The sequence below is a fragment of the Anas platyrhynchos genome, chromosome 27 (genome assembly GCF_047663525.1).
Source record: "Anas platyrhynchos isolate ZD024472 breed Pekin duck chromosome 27, IASCAAS_PekinDuck_T2T, whole genome shotgun sequence".
Lineage (NCBI taxonomy): Eukaryota > Metazoa > Chordata > Aves > Anseriformes > Anatidae > Anas > Anas platyrhynchos.
In genome coordinates, this window is record NC_092613.1 from 5,316,861 (window position 1) to 5,334,404 (window position 17,544).

Below are 17,544 nucleotides of genomic sequence, written 5' to 3' on the forward strand. Positions count from 1 at the left end.
GCCGGCGCTGGCGCGTGTGCGCGCGGCTGTTCTCCGTCCCCGCGGTCCAGCCCACCACCGAAGGCAAATTAATGTACACACGAGATGGAGATCGAACGGCCACCGTCACCCTGGGGGCACGTGGCATCTGCAGGGCTCTGACATCAGCTGGGAAAAGCATTTTGGGGGGAGCAACTGCTGGCAAGCAAACAGAAGCTGGGGTTGTCTCGGCACCGAGGGGGTTCCCATCCCTGGGTTGGAGCACACGTCTGTGCCTGGCTCTGCAGGACCCCGGTTCTCCCTGGCTGCCTGCAGTCAGTCTCTCGGACCTGGCCATCAGGATCCTGCAGTTGTTTACCACCAAAAATTTGATTTTGCAATTCTGTCAAAATTAGGACTGGGTTAAAGTGGGTTAAAGAAGGGGAAAGCTTGGTGTGGTTGCAGTCCTGCCCTATAGGAGTGCTTGGGGATTGGTAAATCTGCCATTCTTCCCCTAGGGCCTTATTCCTCTGCCACAAAACCCACGGGGCATCTGCGGTGTCACCGTGGGCACCCTGGGGACGGGGTCAAGGTGAGCAGCCAAATGGCTCCAGAAGGGGAAAAAAAAACCTTTTGGGTACAGGGGGGTTTGGGGCCACAAGTCCTCCCCCCTCACCGTCCTTCTAGCACATCGCCAGGCAGTTCTGTGGGAGAAACCCCCCACAGTGACCCCATGTCGTGGGTCCTGGTGACCATCACCCTGGGGGTGCCAGGGGGGCTGTCCCCACGTCCCCACGGTGCCCGCGGGTGGCGGCCGGTGGCGCGGTGCCTGCCAGAGCTGCAGGAGTTAAGCGTGGGGCTGGCAGGAGCTGGCTCAGGTGGGTGGCACGCCGTGGAGACAAGGCTGGAGTGAGGAGGAGGAGGAGGAGGAGGACGGAGAAAGGGAGGGGAGAAGAAGGGAGAAGGAGGAGGAGGAGGAGGAGGCAGCAGCGGGGAGCGGTGTGCGTGCGGCCGCAGCAGAGCCGTGCGAGGGGAGGATGGCTTCTTCTCCCCGCTGCCTCCAGGCAGGGAGCTGAGGGCGAGCGTGGCAGGGGGTGTCCTGCTGGCCCTGGGCCCCGTCCCCACGGGACGAGGACAAGGACCCCGCTTCGAAGGGTCCAGCGAGACCCCAGCCCTTTGTCTGCTGGCGGGGGCTCGCGGGAGCCAGATGAGCGCGCGGCCGCGGCGGGGAGCAGGCAGACGGATGCGCACGGCGCTGGGGGACAGGAGGAGAGCCCAAGGGTAAGTGGGGCTCCGGCCCCGTTACTGGTGGTTTTGGGTGGTCATGGATCTGGGGGGGCTCCTGTGATGGGGGTTTTGGCACCCAGCGCTGGCTGATTTGCTATTTGTTGTGTTTTGTTTTTTTTTTTCCCCCTTCCTTCCAGAGCTTTGCTTTCTCTTTAATTTTTGCCACGGATGGTGAATGGTGCATTTAAAAATAAAAGAAGGAAAAGCGGGTGAAAATAGGGAATGTTTGTAGCATCTCTGCCTCGCGGGCGCCTGGTCAGGAGGGGGGACAAGGGGCACATCAGGAGGGCTGGGGAAAGGAGATTTCCCCCAGCACTGAAGGCAGGAGCTGGATTCCCCGTCCTGCCTTGGAAACTCCCCTGGGATGGGGTTGATCCTCACCCGAAGGGGATGCGGGGTGATTGCTGAGCCCCGCGGCGATGCGGTGGGGCTGTGCTGGTGCCGCTCAGACCGAAATGCAGCCCTGCGAGGGATGCTGGCAGGATGCGAGCCAGCCAGGAGCAGCGCTTCCAACGCATTAACCCCTCTGCACCCAAGCCCGGTGGCAAACCTTAAAGGAGCGAATTTAGGTGCAGAGAAAAAGCTGGACCAAATGAACCGGCCTCGTCCTTTGGTCTCCCCCCTCCTTCCCAACCCACTTTTGCCCCCTCCTTGTGCCCGGCACAACCCACCCGAGGGGCAGGGCAGCTTGCCAAGGGGCAGAGAGGCAAAAACTGATGGGAAAACAAACCTGGGGGGCAGCTGCTGTGACCCCAGGCACCGGGTCTGTGTCCGATGGGCGGGGAGGGGGCTCGGGGCTGAGGGGGCACAGCCGTGGACCGAGCAGAAGGAACTGCTACCCATCGCCTCTCTGCTGCTGGTGGGGCAGGAGAGCAGGGGATCAGCTGCTGGCCACATCCCGGGGGCTGCAGCCCCCTGCCCCAGGGGAAGAGGGTGCTGGCTTGGGGGGGGGCATCCAGCCCCCGAGCCACGGGGATGGCCTCTGGGGGAGCTGAGAGGGCTTGGGGCTGCTCTGCCAGCTCGGCCACACGGGAGAAGCCTACGGTGCCATTTTAGTGATCCCTCTGCTGCTTTCATGTTTACCTCGACCCTTCCTAACCCTTCCTGCAGCCCCTGCTGCTCTCTGCTCTGCGGGGAGCGGTGGGGGTCAGGGCTGCGTGCCGGGACCCCTGTGCCGTGGTCAGCCCCGTGGCTGCGCTCTGAGCCTGCCCGTCTCATCCTGCCCCGCTGCTGAGCCAGGACCCAGCCCCTGCTGTGGTTTTGGGGCTGAGCAGCCCTGCTCCTGCAGCCTGCATGCAGGCGAAGCTCGTGGCAAGGCTGGAAAGAGAACGTTGCTTCTCTTGTTTCTGCCCATAAAAGCCCCGGCCCCATGTAGCTGCGGGGTCAGTGCAAGTTTGGCGAGCTGCCTGCCCCCACCATGGGTGCCCATCGGTCACTGGTGGTCAGGTCTGGGACACAGGACACCGTCACCAGCTCCTGGCCTGGCAGAGGACCCTGGTCCCTGTGGTTCAGCCCCTTTGCAGTGCACACAGCTCTTCCCAGCACCCCTGAGCCCCTTTCCCTGGTGCAGAGCCGGGTGCTGCTGCACCGGGTCCCCTATGGGCAGCGGGGGCTTGGCACCCTCTGGGTTCTGGCATAAATGGCCATGCAGAACAGGACAGGGCCAAATCCTGTGACAAGTCCCTGCTCCTTGGCCGTTTTAAACCCCTTCAGCACGGTGGGATCTTTTTTAACTCCTGCAGGGTAAACCAAGGAGCTCAGCACCAGCAGCTGGGGCTGAGCTGCGGCAACACCCATTGCAAGGCACGCAAAATCCCTTTGGGGCAGGGGGAGTTGGGCAGGACCCCCCAAAACCCACTCCACCTCATTAGGCCTTCAGACTGGGAAATCTCCCCGTGGCAGCACTGTGTGCTGGGCTGTAGCATCGTCCGGTGCCTCGGTGGGGGCCGTGGAGCCACCGGTGCCCACCACGGAGCAGAGCATCAGCAGCTCCATCACGCCGTGGCTCCGTCTGCTTTGCAGAGCCCTGCTGGCTCCCAGCAGCAGATGGTTCGTCCTCGCTCCTCGCCACAGCCATCGCCGCTGTTTGGGGATGGGATCCTGAATTTCTGGCTCGGTTCGGGGATGGGGTGTGCTGGGAAGGTCCCGAGCTGGGTGCAGGTGAGACGTCACCATCAGCACCTCTCCTAGTGCAGGGAGGGCCAGCACAGGGCTCTCTCCCCTTTTTTATTCCCAGCAGATGAACGCATCTCCTAAAACACCTTCGGGGCTGCCCCTGCTCACTAATGCCTTTTCGCATCTTCTGAGCTTGTCCTAAAAGACAAAATTCCCATCCGCACAAGTCAGATTTCCTAAAGGGCAGAAAGGATGGACCAGGGTCCCCGCAGGGTCCTTGCATGCAGCTCAGCACCACCCCTCTGCTGTGTCCCCTTTGCCAGGAGGCGCGGCGAGGTGCGAGGTACCCGGTGGCTGCTCTGCCTCAGCTCAGCACGATGGGGAAGCACCTGAGCCTCGGGTTCTCCTCCTGGAAATGGGATGCTTGTTCCTGGGGAAATGCCCTCCCCTGTGCTCTGCAGCGCGAGCTGCAGCTCTCAGCCCAGCCCTGGCCGCCAGAGCCCCGAGGAGGAGGATTGCAGCGGGAGTGCTGCCTCCTGCTTGCTGGGAATGCATCAGGAATGGAAAAACGTTAAAATTAGATGAGTTCAGAACTTGCTCTTAAGAAGGGAGATGGCCTTTTTGGGTTTGGGGTTGAGTTTAGGCTTCGTTTGATGATGCACTCAGCTTTGCAAGCAGAGCCTTTCCGGGTAACCCCTGGCCATGCCCTGGCCACCCCCTGCATCCCATGGGGCTCTTCCACATGTCCCCAAGCGTGTCCCTTCCAGTCCCTTCCCCTCATTCTGGACCGACCCCATTCCAGGACAGCAGCCAGCACACAAGCAGTGAAATAAATGCGCAGGTTTGGCAGTGGTTGATGGCAGAGATTTTGTGATAAATATATTCAAAGTGGGCTTGTACAAGGCTGTTCCAAGGGGTGGGTTTAGGAAGGCAGAAAGTGCCAGAAATCGCCCTGGGAGCAGCGGGGGCTTGGCAGGGGGTGGCAGCCCCCAGACCCGTCCCCATTTACTGCCTGGTTGGGGTGGGCATGGGGTCCCTCGGTGTGGGAAGGGGGGATCCCACCAGTGCCCCTGCCCCAGGTGGGGAGGGGTGGGCCCCAGGTGCCCCCCGTGCCCCCCGCCATGGCTCACGTCCTCACGGCGAGGGCTCCCCGCGAGCTGTTTGCAAACACGAGGCAGAGCAGGAATTATGTGTCGGCTCTGCTTGGCGTGCAATTCTGAATAACAAATAAATATGGGAAAATTGGGAGCCGTTCCCAGACAATTCACAAAGGGCTTAATTGGGACTTAAGTGGTGCCTAAGTCTTGCGCTGGCTCTCTGCACCGGGGCGCTTTTCACCCAGACAGGCAAAGGAGACAAACTTAGTCAATAAATTACTTGTGATAAATTATTCACCAGCTCCACTCAGAATTAATGCCGGCCTCCCCCTCCAGCAGCTTATAAACGCTCTGATATCTCCTGACCCCTCCAGGCTCCAGAGCCACCCGTCGGATTTCAAAGCCTATCCCAGGCTCTATTAGAAAACCATATTTTGTGGTGTTTATAACCAGCCGTAAAACATCCACTCTGGGCCCAAACCTGGCGTGGGAGGTCGGAGCCTGCCCGCCTTTGTCCGTCCTGGTGACCAAAACGGAGCTGGGCCCGTTTTTGGGTTCAAGCTGGGAAAATTGCTTTGCACGAAGCCGCTGTGCCTCTTCCAGACTTCCTAATGCTCGCTTTGAATTTAAAAGCCTTCATCAGCCAGGAGTTTGTAATCAGCGGAAAGGGGGTTTTGCATTTCAACCAGCCTTTCCCCAAGGCAGACAGGAGCTAACTCCACCTCTGGTTTTGGGGGAAGAAAACACGGGAAGCCTCCTCTCCCTGCATCCCAGCTGGCCCGCGTGGCCAGAAAGCAACAGACTGGAAAAACTGGGGGGAAAAAAAGCTAACATCTGGTCACCTGAAAATAGAACAAGAAATGGTTGTTTGCTGCTTTGTTTGTTTTTCTCGTGGCGAAACGTTACAAAAAAATGAGCCGCTTCGTTGCATGCTGGAATGAGCATTTTAATTAGGTGTCCGTCACTCTTTCATAGCATGATAATTAAATTTAATTCAATGGTTCAGTTGTTCAAAACGTAGTTTGGAAATGCCTAATCAAAGCCGCTGACTTGACTTCAGAAGTCCGCTCGGCCTTCAGACACGGTGCTCGGGGCAGCTTTGCAGCGTCTGATCCCGATTTGCAAATCGCTGCAGTCGCTCCGAAGCTGCGTTTTTCAGCCAAATGCTTTTAGAGACATGGAAAATTTTCACCGGCTCCTATTTCTGAGTCACTTTTCCTTCCTCCTACGTGCTGCCGCTGCTCCAGGCTGGGCAGCCGGGCTCTGGAAGGGCTGGGTTTGTGCGGCGTGGCTGCATCGCCGTGCAGGATCCGAGCATTTGAAGGGCTGACGAGCGGGGCTGGCTCCATCGGGATGCTGTGGGATGTGAGGGCTGTCCCACCGAGCTGCCTGCCCCCGTGTCCTGCTGAATTCCCCTCTTCTTGCCTCTCCATCAAGCTGTTAAGCAGAACCAGCCACTCTCCAGATATCTTTAGGGCTTTTTTAGCATTTTGTTGGTTCCCATTTTTTTTTGCCGAGCCCTCCGCGTCTTGGCCACGCTGCGTTCTCGCTGCTGTGCTCGGGTTTTCACGGAAGCCACACGAGCGGGGCTGTTTACATCCGAGAGCCATCGCTTGTCGTGCCCAAATCTCTGCTCAGGGCTGGCGGCAGCGCGACCACTGCAGCTCTGCAGCACGGGGGGCCAGGGGGGGCCGGGGGGAGCCCAGGGGCTCCGTGGTGCTGCTTGCTCAGCTCGCACCGAGCTGCAGAGGTGCCTGGCATCGCATTTTGCTCCATTTTCCATTTTTATGGGTGCTGAATGGAGATGGAGAGCAGGAGCAGCGTGCAGACAGAGCCGTTTTCCTCCAGGAAAATTGCTGGTGTGCATGGAAAGGAAAAAGGAGGGGGGATGCTCAGCATCACGGGGGGGCTCTGCTGCTCCCCACGGAGCCGTGTCCCTCTCCCGCCCCACAGGGGGCTGACGCAGCGTGGGGCTGGTGCCGCTCCAGCTGCCCTGCCCAGGGCTCGGGGCCATCTTCATTTTTCCCCATGTCCTTGGTGCAGGCAGCCTCCTCAAGCAGAGCCTGTAAATAATGGAATTAGGGAGCTAAATGAGTTTTAAAAACCCCAGTGGGGAGCGGGGAGAAGTTTGCAGCCGGAGGCAAAGGAGAGGCTGCAAGCAGCTCCTGCCTCTCCGGGCTGAGTCCCCCCTTTGCACCACCTGCAGAGGGGTGCCAGCAGGGGGTCACCATGCTCTCCTGGGGGCTGAGCAGCCCCTCAGCCCCCTCCTGCTTCAGCCAGGATCCCCCTAAAATCCCCCGGCTGCCCCAGGGTTGCCCCCCGGTGCGGCTCCCCCACCTCCGCAGCAGGCAGGGATGACGAAGAGGCGATGAGCCACCAGTGCGCGCTCGGAAGAGATCTGAGCCTGTGAATAAACCAAAAGGGGAAAGAAAAAAAAAAAAAAAGAAAAAGAAAAAAAAGCCATATCCCAAGGGGGAGGCGGTGTTTGTGAATTAAAGACAAAGTGGGTGACATTTCCGCCAGCCATGTGCAGCTGCAGCACGCCGCCGGCGTGGGGGGGACCCAGCGTGGGGCCACCGAGGGCTGCATTTCCCAGGGAGGATGATGAGAGCAGCAACTTCCCCTGCTCTGCCAACAGCCAACACTTCAGCTCAATCGCTCGGCGTGGCGATGGCAGAGAGCCTGGTGGTGCTGGGTGACAGCTTGCTGTCACAGCACGTGTGGCGTGACGGGGACAGGAGCGGGGCTTGGCACACCAGCGGCACCCAGGGGGACAGGGGTGGTTCTGGGCACCCGGTGGGATGCTGTGGGGTGAGGGAGGGTGCAGGAAAGACAAAGGGGGGAGAAGCAGAATGGGGAATTTGTTTTCCTAAAGCGTTTGTCAAAATGAGCAATGGGAAAGGAGCAGTGTGGGAGGCTGGGCACCGCTGGGCACCGGGCTGTGCCAGGCTGGAGGAATGGTCCAGCAGCTCTGCAAGGGGTGGGAGAGCATCACCACCGGGGCACGGCCTGTCCCTGGGGTCCCCCAGCTCCAGACCAGGCATGGGGATGCGGGGCAGCCCTGGAAATCGGGGTCTTTGCAGTCAGCATGGGGGCACGAGGGAGGGAATCACTGGGATGCTCCCCGGATCCCCGTGCTCTTCCCTCCTCCATCCCCTCCGGTAGCAGAACGAGTCCTGTGGTTCGTGGGGGACTCAGGGGTCCCCATCCTTTGGGCAGTGTCCCTGGGGTCTCTGCTGGTGGCTCCCCAGGCACCCCCAAATCCCAGAAGGACGCCACCACCTCCCCAAACCCTTCCCATGGCTTCTCAGCACCGTGCGGGGCTTTGCCTCCACCCCACCCCGCGCTGCTCTGTGCCCTCAGAAGGGGCGAAGCACCCCCCGAACGCCTTGCATGGCAGTTGCTATGGCAACCACACATTTTTCTTGGGATTCCTAATGACTTATTGGCATTTGCAGTAATCTACAGCTTTTTTTTTTCGGCTGTCGGAGGTTGACTTCCCTCCCCTCTGGCCCCGAAGAGCGGGCGCATCCCGTGCGGTGCCGCAGCCGGGGTCGGGCTGGGGGAGCTGCCCCGGTGCCGCCCCACTTGGGCACAGCTCTGTGGGGAGCAGCAAGGACAGGAGCCCCCTCCCCACATTTGTACAGGGCAGGGGCCAAATCCCAGCTGCCTTTATCCCTGGGGAGGCTGAGAGGAGGCCAGGAGGGTACGGCCACGTGGGGCTCGGAGACGAGCGGCTCTTGCAGGAGCCAGAGGCAGCAGAAAGCAGGGAACAAGAGGGGCCCTGTGCAAACGGGGTTTGTTGGGGCTCTGGGGTGTCACTCCTGTTTAGGATTTCCATCCGTGCCAGCAGGACTTATGGGGTTTTCCTTGGTGAAACTCAACACAGAGAGAAAAAATCGACGCTCTCTTTTTTTTTCATCCCTGTTTGAAGCAACACCTGGGTCCGTGGGGGTGGCTCAGGCACTTCCCGGCTGCTCGTGACCATCTCGGAGCAGTTTGTTGGGGTGGGAAGGGAGAAGAAACACCAGCATTTGCTTTGACAAATGTTCGGAGGCTTTTTTAGAGATTCGGGAAGCCTTCTTGCCCTCACCTGGGGCCGATTTGCGGCAGCTGAACCCGTACCTGGGTCCTGAGATCAATGCAGGGCTTTCAGGTGTTTTTTTTGGCAGGTGAGAGGAGGGCTCCAAACTCTTCTCCATAATTCCTCAGAGCCACAGCCCTGCACAGCTCCCTTCCCTGGAGGGGTGCCGCTGCCTGTGCTGTGTGCTGGAGCCGGGGGGCGAGCAGAGGCTGGGCACAAAGCTGCTGGCAGGGCTGGGAGCAGCCTCACGTCCCACCTCACGCCCCCCCAGCCCAGCTCAGCTCTTGCTTTGCTTTCTCCCAGGGGAGCCTCTGCCCTCCTGCCGAAGGTGGGCTGGGGGGGGCCTCGTGTCCTTAGGGCACCTCCAGGGCCACTCTGTGGGGTCCTGGGGTCCCCAGGAGCTGCTGCAGATCCCCAGCGTTCCCACAGCTCCACGGCCACGGGGGCCAGGAGGTGCCAGCTTGGTACCAGGGAGAGACTTCCCCGTAATTAGAAATTACCCTGATTTCACGGCACTTACAAGCAGTCACGTTGCCATCCTGACCTTGCTCCTGCTGAAAACCGAGCGGAGCAGGGCTGGGCTCCAGCCCCAGCTGCTCTGGCCCCACACTGCAGGTCTGGTGTGACCCCACGGGTGGCCAGCTACCCATAGGGCAGCCTACTTGTGGGCATTAAACCCCATCTGTGCCCCTACAAGCCCTTGGGGCTGCTCCTTGGGGACCTCCAGGCTCCCTTCCCTCCTGCATGAGCAGTTTAATCCACCAGCAGAGGCACAAATAAGATGGAAACGACGAGGGGCAAGCTCGCAGGGGGCAGCTGAGTGTTGGCTGCGATGCCCAAGTGCTTATAGGGCCGTGATGCTGCTCGCCGTGCATCCACGACCACCTCTTGTCTGGGGGTTTGAGCAGCCCCATTGCACATCCAGCACTGGGAGGAGGCTGGGAGCCCCCAAAAACGAGTGTCCCGGGGATCCCATGCTGCTGGGGGCTCTGCTAGCCCTGCGAGCCTTGGTCCTGGCACCACGGGGACAGAGCCAGGTCCCCGGCCTCCCGTCCCTGCCCCTGCTCTCAGCACTCCCTGCCCGCAGCGATGCTGCTTAGCTGAAGAAATATTGTTTCCAACAACAGGCTTCTCTAGAGAAATAACAGCAGACATCCCATCACGGTTTAGATTTTAATTACGCTCAGGAATTCTTTATTTCTTTTTTTTTTTCCCAGCTTTGTTTAATAACCTGTTCCTCCCCACCCGCCCATCCCTCCTGAAGAAAGTTTAAAGAGCCTCGCTTCATCCCTCTGAAGGGACCAGCATCAAAACCCCACAGGGAGAGCATTTCTGCCCAGAGCAAGCCCAGGGTGGGAGATGAGGCAGGGGGCAGCGCTTGGCCCCAGCGCCCCAGCTGCCGAGAGCTGCTCCCCCAGTGCTTTAACTGGGAGGTGACACCTTATTCCAGGACCTATCATTTTTTGGCCAACACAAAGACATGGACGTGTTCTCCCCAGGAGATAGCTCTCCTCTCTGTCCCCATCAGAGCCCAAATTTTTGATTTGCTTCCCCACCGGTTTGCTGCGTGCCATGCGGGGAGCAAATCTCAAAAGCCTTCGACATTGCCCCGAGCATCCCCTCTCTGCAGGATGCTGCCCTAGGGCGTGGTGCAGGTAGGACGGGGGGAGGTTTATGGGGTGGGGTGCTCTGCAAATATGCCAGCCCCACTCTCCGTGCTCCTCCTCTTCCTTCTGATGCTGGTGCAGCACGGGCAGCATCTGCAGCCCTGCTCCCCAGGACAGGGTCACCCTGGGCAGTTGCCTCCTGGTTTTAGGGACAAGAAGCCCGCTGGATGGGGGCAAAACCTCTTTGCAGGTGCCTGGTGTGTTGGGGACCCCGGGTATCTGAGCAGCCAGGAGCACCACGGAGCGATGGGCATTTCTTGGGACTTCAACGTCTTTGGAGAGAAGGCTCGGGCAGCCTTTCCCTGCATGCTGCAGCTCTAGGCATGCTGCTTGTTTATTTGATTAGAGGGATGCAGAAATAAATGGAAGAGATGTAAGCATCCCTCTCCACTCCCAGCTCCTGTGCGGAACTGGCTTGATTTTTCACAAAGACTCAGCGTCCAGGGCTTCCGAGCTGTCTGCATCACTCAGCCGGGCTCACGGGAGACGAGCCCTTTTGAAAACCTTGTCCCAAATTGTTAACGAGCCCGTTCCTCCCGGCGGGCTGCCCTTGTTTCCTCCAACCCTAACAATCTGCGGGGTCTCCTGTATCTGTGGCTTACAACAGAGGGAAACGTGTCGCGGAAACGTCCGTCTTCATTTCCTGGCGTGCACCTGCCTCTCCGGCGCGCACACCGCTGCAAGGCACAAGCACACACTGTAAAACCACCACACACACTCGCGTGTCTTATGAGCTGCTCTTGCTGTCGTGTTGTCGCAGCTCAACAGGCGCGTACAGCCCCAGGAGCTAGTGCATCCCCGTGCCCGGCTGCTGGCAGGCGCTGGCAGCCGCTGCCGCAGCGCTCCCCGCTCCGTGCCGCCGGCTCCCCCCAGGTTGCCGGGGCTCCGGGAGCTGCTTGAGCCTCAGATCTACGTGGGGAAAAGGCCCCCCCGGGCTGGGCTGGGACCCTATTGCTAAGGAGAGAGGAGCTGCGGTCTGTGAGGGATGCTGTAAGCATTGCAAGAGAGGAGAAGGAGAAGGAAGAGGAGAGGGAGAAGGAGGAGGAGAGGGAAAAGCGGCCCCTCCGCCAGCCTGGTGCCTGCAGCAGGTTGCAAAGGACCCCGCTGCAGATTGCAGGGGGGGCTTGCCGGTGGGAGAACCCTCTCTCCGTGCCCAACCCGTGCCCCCCCAGGCTGTGGGGTCGATGCCAGCCCGAGCTCGGCGGGGAGCCGGCGCCCACGCAGGCAGCGTGGTGCCCGGGGAGCCTGCCAGCAAGCCCGAGGGTGGGAGAAGGCAGGAGCTGGAGGTCTCCATTTCCGCTGAAATCTGGCACCTTCCCCCTCTCTGGCAGCCCCATCGGAGCTATAATTATACCCGAGCGTTCGCAGCGCCCTGCACCCGAGCACCCCGGGGATAAAGAAGAGAGAAAATAAATGTGAGCGGGGTGCTCTGGAGGGGTGGGCTCGGTGGATGGGAGCTGGGCTGACACGGCGCTCGGCCCCGGCTGCAACGCTCCCAGTCCCAGCAAAAAAAGGGACTGGAAGGGACATCTGTGGGACATCTGGTGTCACCCTTTGCCACCTGGGTGACAGTGGGCGCTCGGGTGCTCCCAGTGGGGCAAGGACAGCGGGTGCTTGGGTGCTCCTGCCGTGGCAGGTCCCATGGGTGCTCCGCTCCGCACCGTGCGTTGAAACCAGGGGTGAGCGATCCTGCAGCTGCTGTCAGAATACAGGGAAGGATCTGGGGGTCTGCAGCCCCCTGGGGGTCCACAGCCTGCTTTGAGACCCCCGCCAGGGCAGGATGTGGCTCCTGGCTGGTGAGCAGGCAGCAGCGCCCGCAGCGGCACCGCGTCTTCGGCAGGGTTCGCCGCCGGCCCACCTGGGATCGCCAACAATTAATTTCCCCAATCTGCGCAATGATCAGCTTCTGAGGCGAACAATTAGCCGGTCACAAATTGTAATTGTCATCTCAGTTCTGATTTTAATTTGGCCTAATGAAGGCTAAGTGATTCCGTCTCGCTCCCCCTCCCACGGCCCCACCGCTCCCCCCACCGCAGCGGGGACACGGCGAGGGGGGCTCAGCATCCGAGGCCCTCCCGGGCTGGGGAGTGCCGGGGAGGCAGGGGAAAACATTAATTTTTATTGTGTGCTGCATGTTTTCAGACATCATGGCCAATAAAAGTTTTATTTAAAGGGAATTGGCTGCCTGTGTCCGTGCGTTCTGCTTTGTCACAGCCTGTTAGCCTCTCCTGCTTGCCCTTTGAAGCGGGGGGCTGTCGTTTAATCTTCATTTGAAATAACGCTCTGATTTTTCCCCCTTCTGATTCTAACTCACTGCTGCTTGTACATCTCTGTCTGGGCCCCCCCTCCCCGCCGTGTTATCATCCGCAGCACCTTTCAGATCTAGCCATGCTTCCTAATGAATTCGGCGTCTCCCAGAATTGCCTTTCACTTTAATACTTAATTTAGATTGAAGAAGGAGGTGGCTGGGTCTCGAATACCAAGTGAGCCGGTGACGTAGCCTCGGCTGGAAGTCGCGTGCTGCCCGGTGGGGTCGGGATGAGAAATCTCACCGAGTTTGGTCAACTTTGCAAAACTCCCCCGCTACTTTCTGCAGCCCTGTGCACGCAGCCGTGCTTCCCTCGCCTCTATCCTCAGTGCAAAGCAGGCACCCGAATTGTCTCCAGGCTGCAGCAGCCTTGGAGCTGTGTCTGTCTGCGTGGCGCAGCGCTCAGCTCCCACAAACCCGGCCCCCTCCTGCTCTGCATCTTCCGTGCATCTTCTGATCAGCGCAGGGCAAAGCGAGAGCAAAGTGTTCCCGAGCTGGCAGCAGCTCTGCCACACACGGTTTGCCCCACTCCCAACCCCCAGAGGCTGCAAATTTTAATACAAGCACCAAGGAGAGGGCTGCTTTGTCCTAATGTGGGCCGAGCCTCTTCTGGGGGCAGATCTTTAATAGCACCAGCTGAGGCTGCAGGGGGAAGGAGCTGCCTGCAAGCAGGAATCACCTGAATACGGCCTGAGCATCAATTTTAGTGGCTTTGTTTTAAAGGGAAAACAGACTTTCTGTGCCCTCTGGATGAACAGAAAGCTGGTTTCAGAGCTCATCCAAAGGCTGAGAGGTCGAGGCTCAGTGTGCCCTCGAGCCCAATGCTGGGATTTGGCTCCCCTGCGGCGTGCTGCAGCCCCGGAGCCTTCCCCTGTTAAAACCCACAGCAGCAACGTGTTAGTGAGATGAAGATTAAGAGCTAGCTACATAACCGAATGTCTCAGGGAAAAACACCATCTCCAGTTTGGGGTGGAGGGGTGGCAAGGAACTTGGGGTGAGCATGCGGTGTCTCTCCAGGCTGGTTCATGTGAAATCCTGTCCTGCTTTCAGCCTCCTGCTGGCAGCATCATGCTGGGACCTAAACCACGAGCACCCTCGCCAAGCTGTCAGCTCCGTGCGGTGGCCTGGTGACCCTGCCTCTCCTGCCACCAGATTTATGTTTTCCCATTTCTTCAGGCTCTTTCGGGAACAGCCAGTGGCGATGCTGCCCCCAGCGCGCTCCACTGCCCTCGCCTGGGGTTAGAAGCACGGTGCCTCGCAGACACCTTGGGCTCAGTCTTTTTCAGTTAGCTGCTTGCATAATTGAGGTCAAAGCCCGGCTTGTCCGAAGCCAAAAACAATTAAAATCTCTCCTGGAAGGCCCAAAGCCGGCCGTATCCCTGACACCACCATCCCTGCCTCTCCCTCCTGCATCCCCGGCACCGCGCATCCCACTCTGTCTGCACCCACTGCAGGGTCTGCAACCCACAGGCTGCCCCCTCAAACCCTCAGACCCTGGCATCCGACCCCATTGTTCCCATAAACGTGCCCCCAGCTGGAGCAGCGCAGCTCTGCTCAGCCACAGAGGGTCACAAAATGCCCCAAATTGGACCAAATCGGCGTTGCGCATCTCGGGGTCACCAGCACAGCTCCTGCTGTCACCGAGCTGACGCGTGGCAGCTTGGGGAGAGGTGACAGCACTGCTGTGAGCAGTAATTAGCTAACGACAGGGGCTCATCAGGGCCAGGAGGACCCCGTCAGAGCCACCCAGGAGCCGTGAGCTTAATTGGGCAGGTGCTGGGCGGTGGCGCTGTGCTGAGAAGTTGGAGATGTGCAAGTCGGGCTCGGAGCTCATTAACTCCCAGCCTTGAGGGGCTCGTTGCAGAGATTTCACAGCTGGTGGGAGGATCTTGGTGGCAGAGCGGCTGTGGGTGAGCGGTGAGCCCGTCCTGTGAAATTTGGGGAGCGTTTCCCCATGGTGGTTCCATTTGTGAGAGCCTGGGGCTGTAAATCTGCACGTGCAGCTGTGGGGGAGCCTGGCCCCAACGCCTGGGTGGTGTAAGGGGGAGCTCGTCCCTCTCCTCCCTGCCCCACAGGAGGGCACTGGAAGAGCTTGGAGTGTTGATCCCAAGCTGTTTTTTTCCTTGAAAATTGCTTTTGAATTTCTCTCTTCTCTTACCATGAGTACGGATGCACACACACGCCTACATCCAGTACCACGTTTATTTGTTTTACCATCCTTTTGGACCCGTATGGCCCACCTGAAAGTTCCTCCCAAAACAGCCCCTCTCTGGGCTTCCAGGACTCGAATGGATGAATACCTCCGGAGTCAGTCAGGCGAGGGGGATTTTCTGTGTTTTTTTTTGGAAAAAAAATATTTTACCAGTTCCAACAATGGTGATGAGTTGATCTCAGGCCCCACGAATTTCCCAGCCATGTATGCGCAGAGGGGTTCTGGTAGAGATGCGCCCACCCTGGGGATGCGCCCCCAGCCCTGCTCCTGCTTGCTGGAAACACCCCCACAGCCCTGCCCCGTGCTCAGCTGCCTCTGGCCCTGGGGGGCTGCATTTCCAAGCCCCCCAACCCTGCAGGGGAGGGAAGGCTCCCTGAGCAGCGAGGCGCTGCTGGAGCACCTGGAGGAAAAAGCGAGGGGACGCAGCAGCACCTTTCCCTCCCATCCCAAGGGTTCAGCTCCTTTGCAAGGGTCTCCCCACTCATTGCCCCTTGCTGCAGCCCCTGTCCTGGGAGCAGCCCGAGCACAATGGGGCCGTGATGCTGTGCCATGGGTGTGGGAACGATTGCAGCCCCGTGGATGTGCCAATTGATGCCGAGCAGCTGCAGCAGCCCCGGAGGAGCACGCTGCGGTCAGGCTGGGCTGCTCTGTCAACATCTTCAGCTCCTGGTAGGGGGATAAATGCTTGCCGAAGCCTCTCCCAGCTGGCTATTTTCACAAAACATGTAGATGCCTAATTATCTCGAAATTCCGAGGGTTTAAAAGCCCTTCGAGGGGAAGGACAGGGCTGCGCGACCCCTGCATCAATTAGCCTGCCAGCCCTGCCCCGCCAGGTTGCCCCCATCCCTCTGCAGCCTGGCTGTGTGCTGGATCTGGAAGGAGAAATTCAGGCTGGGGCTGTGTTTCAGCAAAGCTTTGCTCCTGGAGGCAGGATGAGGTCGGTTTCTCCCCAGCCATATGGACTCTGCGTACATCCCCGCTGAACCGCCTGTGCCGCACACCAACCCGTCTCGCTGCCAAGCTGGGAGCCCTGAAATAGGTGGGACGGAGGCAGCCAACGTTTCCCATTTTCCCTTCCTGCTCCCATCCGGTGCTTTTATTATTATTATTATTTTATTTCGGAGCCCCTTTGAATGACAACTCTATCAAAACAGCTCATTTGGAAATGTCAGGTCCATTCTTGATAAGTCATCAGTCACGGTGATCGGTGCTGACAGACGCCCTGCAATGGTGCTGTGCTATCTAATACCCTGTGCTGCAGTCTTTTGTAATATCACATTATTTTATTTATTCAGCATGGCATGAAATCTCCCCTTTAGGAAAGGGGAAGGGGGAAGAAAGAAATTAACCCTTCTAGCGATGGTTCCCTTTCTGGATAGTCCATGGGGGAAGCAGCAGGACTCCGTTTTTATCCGGCATTAGCAGTTTGCAGCTCAGGACGTCCCTGGAGTTGAAGCAAAGGCAGGATCCTGGCTCAGAGTCCACTTGTGTTGTAGTTTGCCCTCTTTTTTTTTATTCTGAGCCCTGTTTGCCTCATGGGTTGCTGCTTCCCAGCACCTGGGCTGAGACAGGGAGGAGAGCATTGACCGCAAACCCCAAATCTCCCTGAACCCAGGACTGCCCAGCTCCATCCCCTCTGCTCCCTGTGGGCACCGTGCGGGGCAGGAGGAGCCCTCGCTGATCCCAGGCTGGATCAGGGAGGAATCTTCCCTCTTTATCCTGTGCTCCACCTCTGCCGTGCTGCGTTACGTGCTGGGGTCACACGGCGATGTCTTTGCTTTTCTTTCCCATCCCATGGCCTGACGAGGAGGGGTCTGGATGTGATAGGGCTGAGATACATCCTGCACAGTGCAGCTTTTTGGGGTCACAACACCCCTCTTCCCACTGGAAGCACAGCGCTTCCAGTGCCACCATTTGGGGCTGCTTTGGGGACCCTGTGTCTCCCCGCTGCTTTTTCAGCCTCACGGAGCTGCTGTGGGGCAGGGTCCGGCCGTGGTCCCTTGGGTGCTCCCATGGGTGCCCCCCAGGACCGGGCTGGCCACGGTGACCAACTGGGTGGTCCTGGGAGCTGCTCTTCTGCATCCCCTAATCTGCATCGCGGAGCCTTTGTTTGCTCTCATTAACGTGTCTGCGAAGTGCCTGATGTGTGAAATATCCTTTTTATTAGCTGGAATTGACGGGGCCGTCTGGGACTCGCGGCTGCTCCGCTTTCCAGGCCAGGACTCTGCAAACCAGCCTGGGGTTGTCTCGCTCGGTTTCTGGTGCGCTCGGTATCAGCTCGCAGGCATCTCTCCTCCTCCCTGAAACCGGGACTGGGACAAGCCCTGCTGTCACCCATGGGTGCTGTCCCTTGAGGTCCTGCAGAAAACGTCCTCCAACCAAGAGCAGCGAGGCAGAGGGGTCTGCTGGAGCATTTGCCCCTGCCTTCAGTGCTGGGGCAAAGAGCTGGAGCGCTCCTGGATTTGCTGCTTTAGGGATTTCTCTGTTTTTCCTGGGTCCCCTCAGACACCTGGGGCTTTCCCCAGGCTGTGGAAGAGCTCAGCAGCTGTGGGAAATCCTCCTGCAGATGAAAGCTGGGTGGGAATTTGAGGAGTGGGGGCAGCCCGTGCAGTGCCTCAGCCCACGGGGGACGTCTCGCTCTCCTTTCTTTTCCCTCCTCCCCCACCATTTTCTCTCCATGTTCATTTTCATCCCCCCATAGCCCGAAAGCACCAGCACAAAAGGCCATTGACAGGCAGCAGACTGCAGACTTAAACCCCTTGAGGGAGCTGCCAAGCAAACGTTAAAGCCCTGGCTTCATGGCCAGCCTGGCCGAG

At 59.1% G+C, this 17,544-nt stretch overlaps 1 protein-coding gene across 1 annotated transcript in view; it reads left to right on the forward strand.

Moving 5' to 3' along the window:
- The first annotated feature begins 894 nt into the window (after positions 1-894).
- LRRN2 (leucine rich repeat neuronal 2) overlaps positions 895-17,544 on the forward strand; it is a 30,658-nt gene continuing 14,008 nt past the window's right edge. The window contains exon 1 of the mRNA XM_027444697.3: positions 895-1,239. The gene's annotated coding sequence lies outside the window, so the exon portion shown is untranslated. The remainder of the gene's footprint in view (positions 1,240-17,544) is intronic.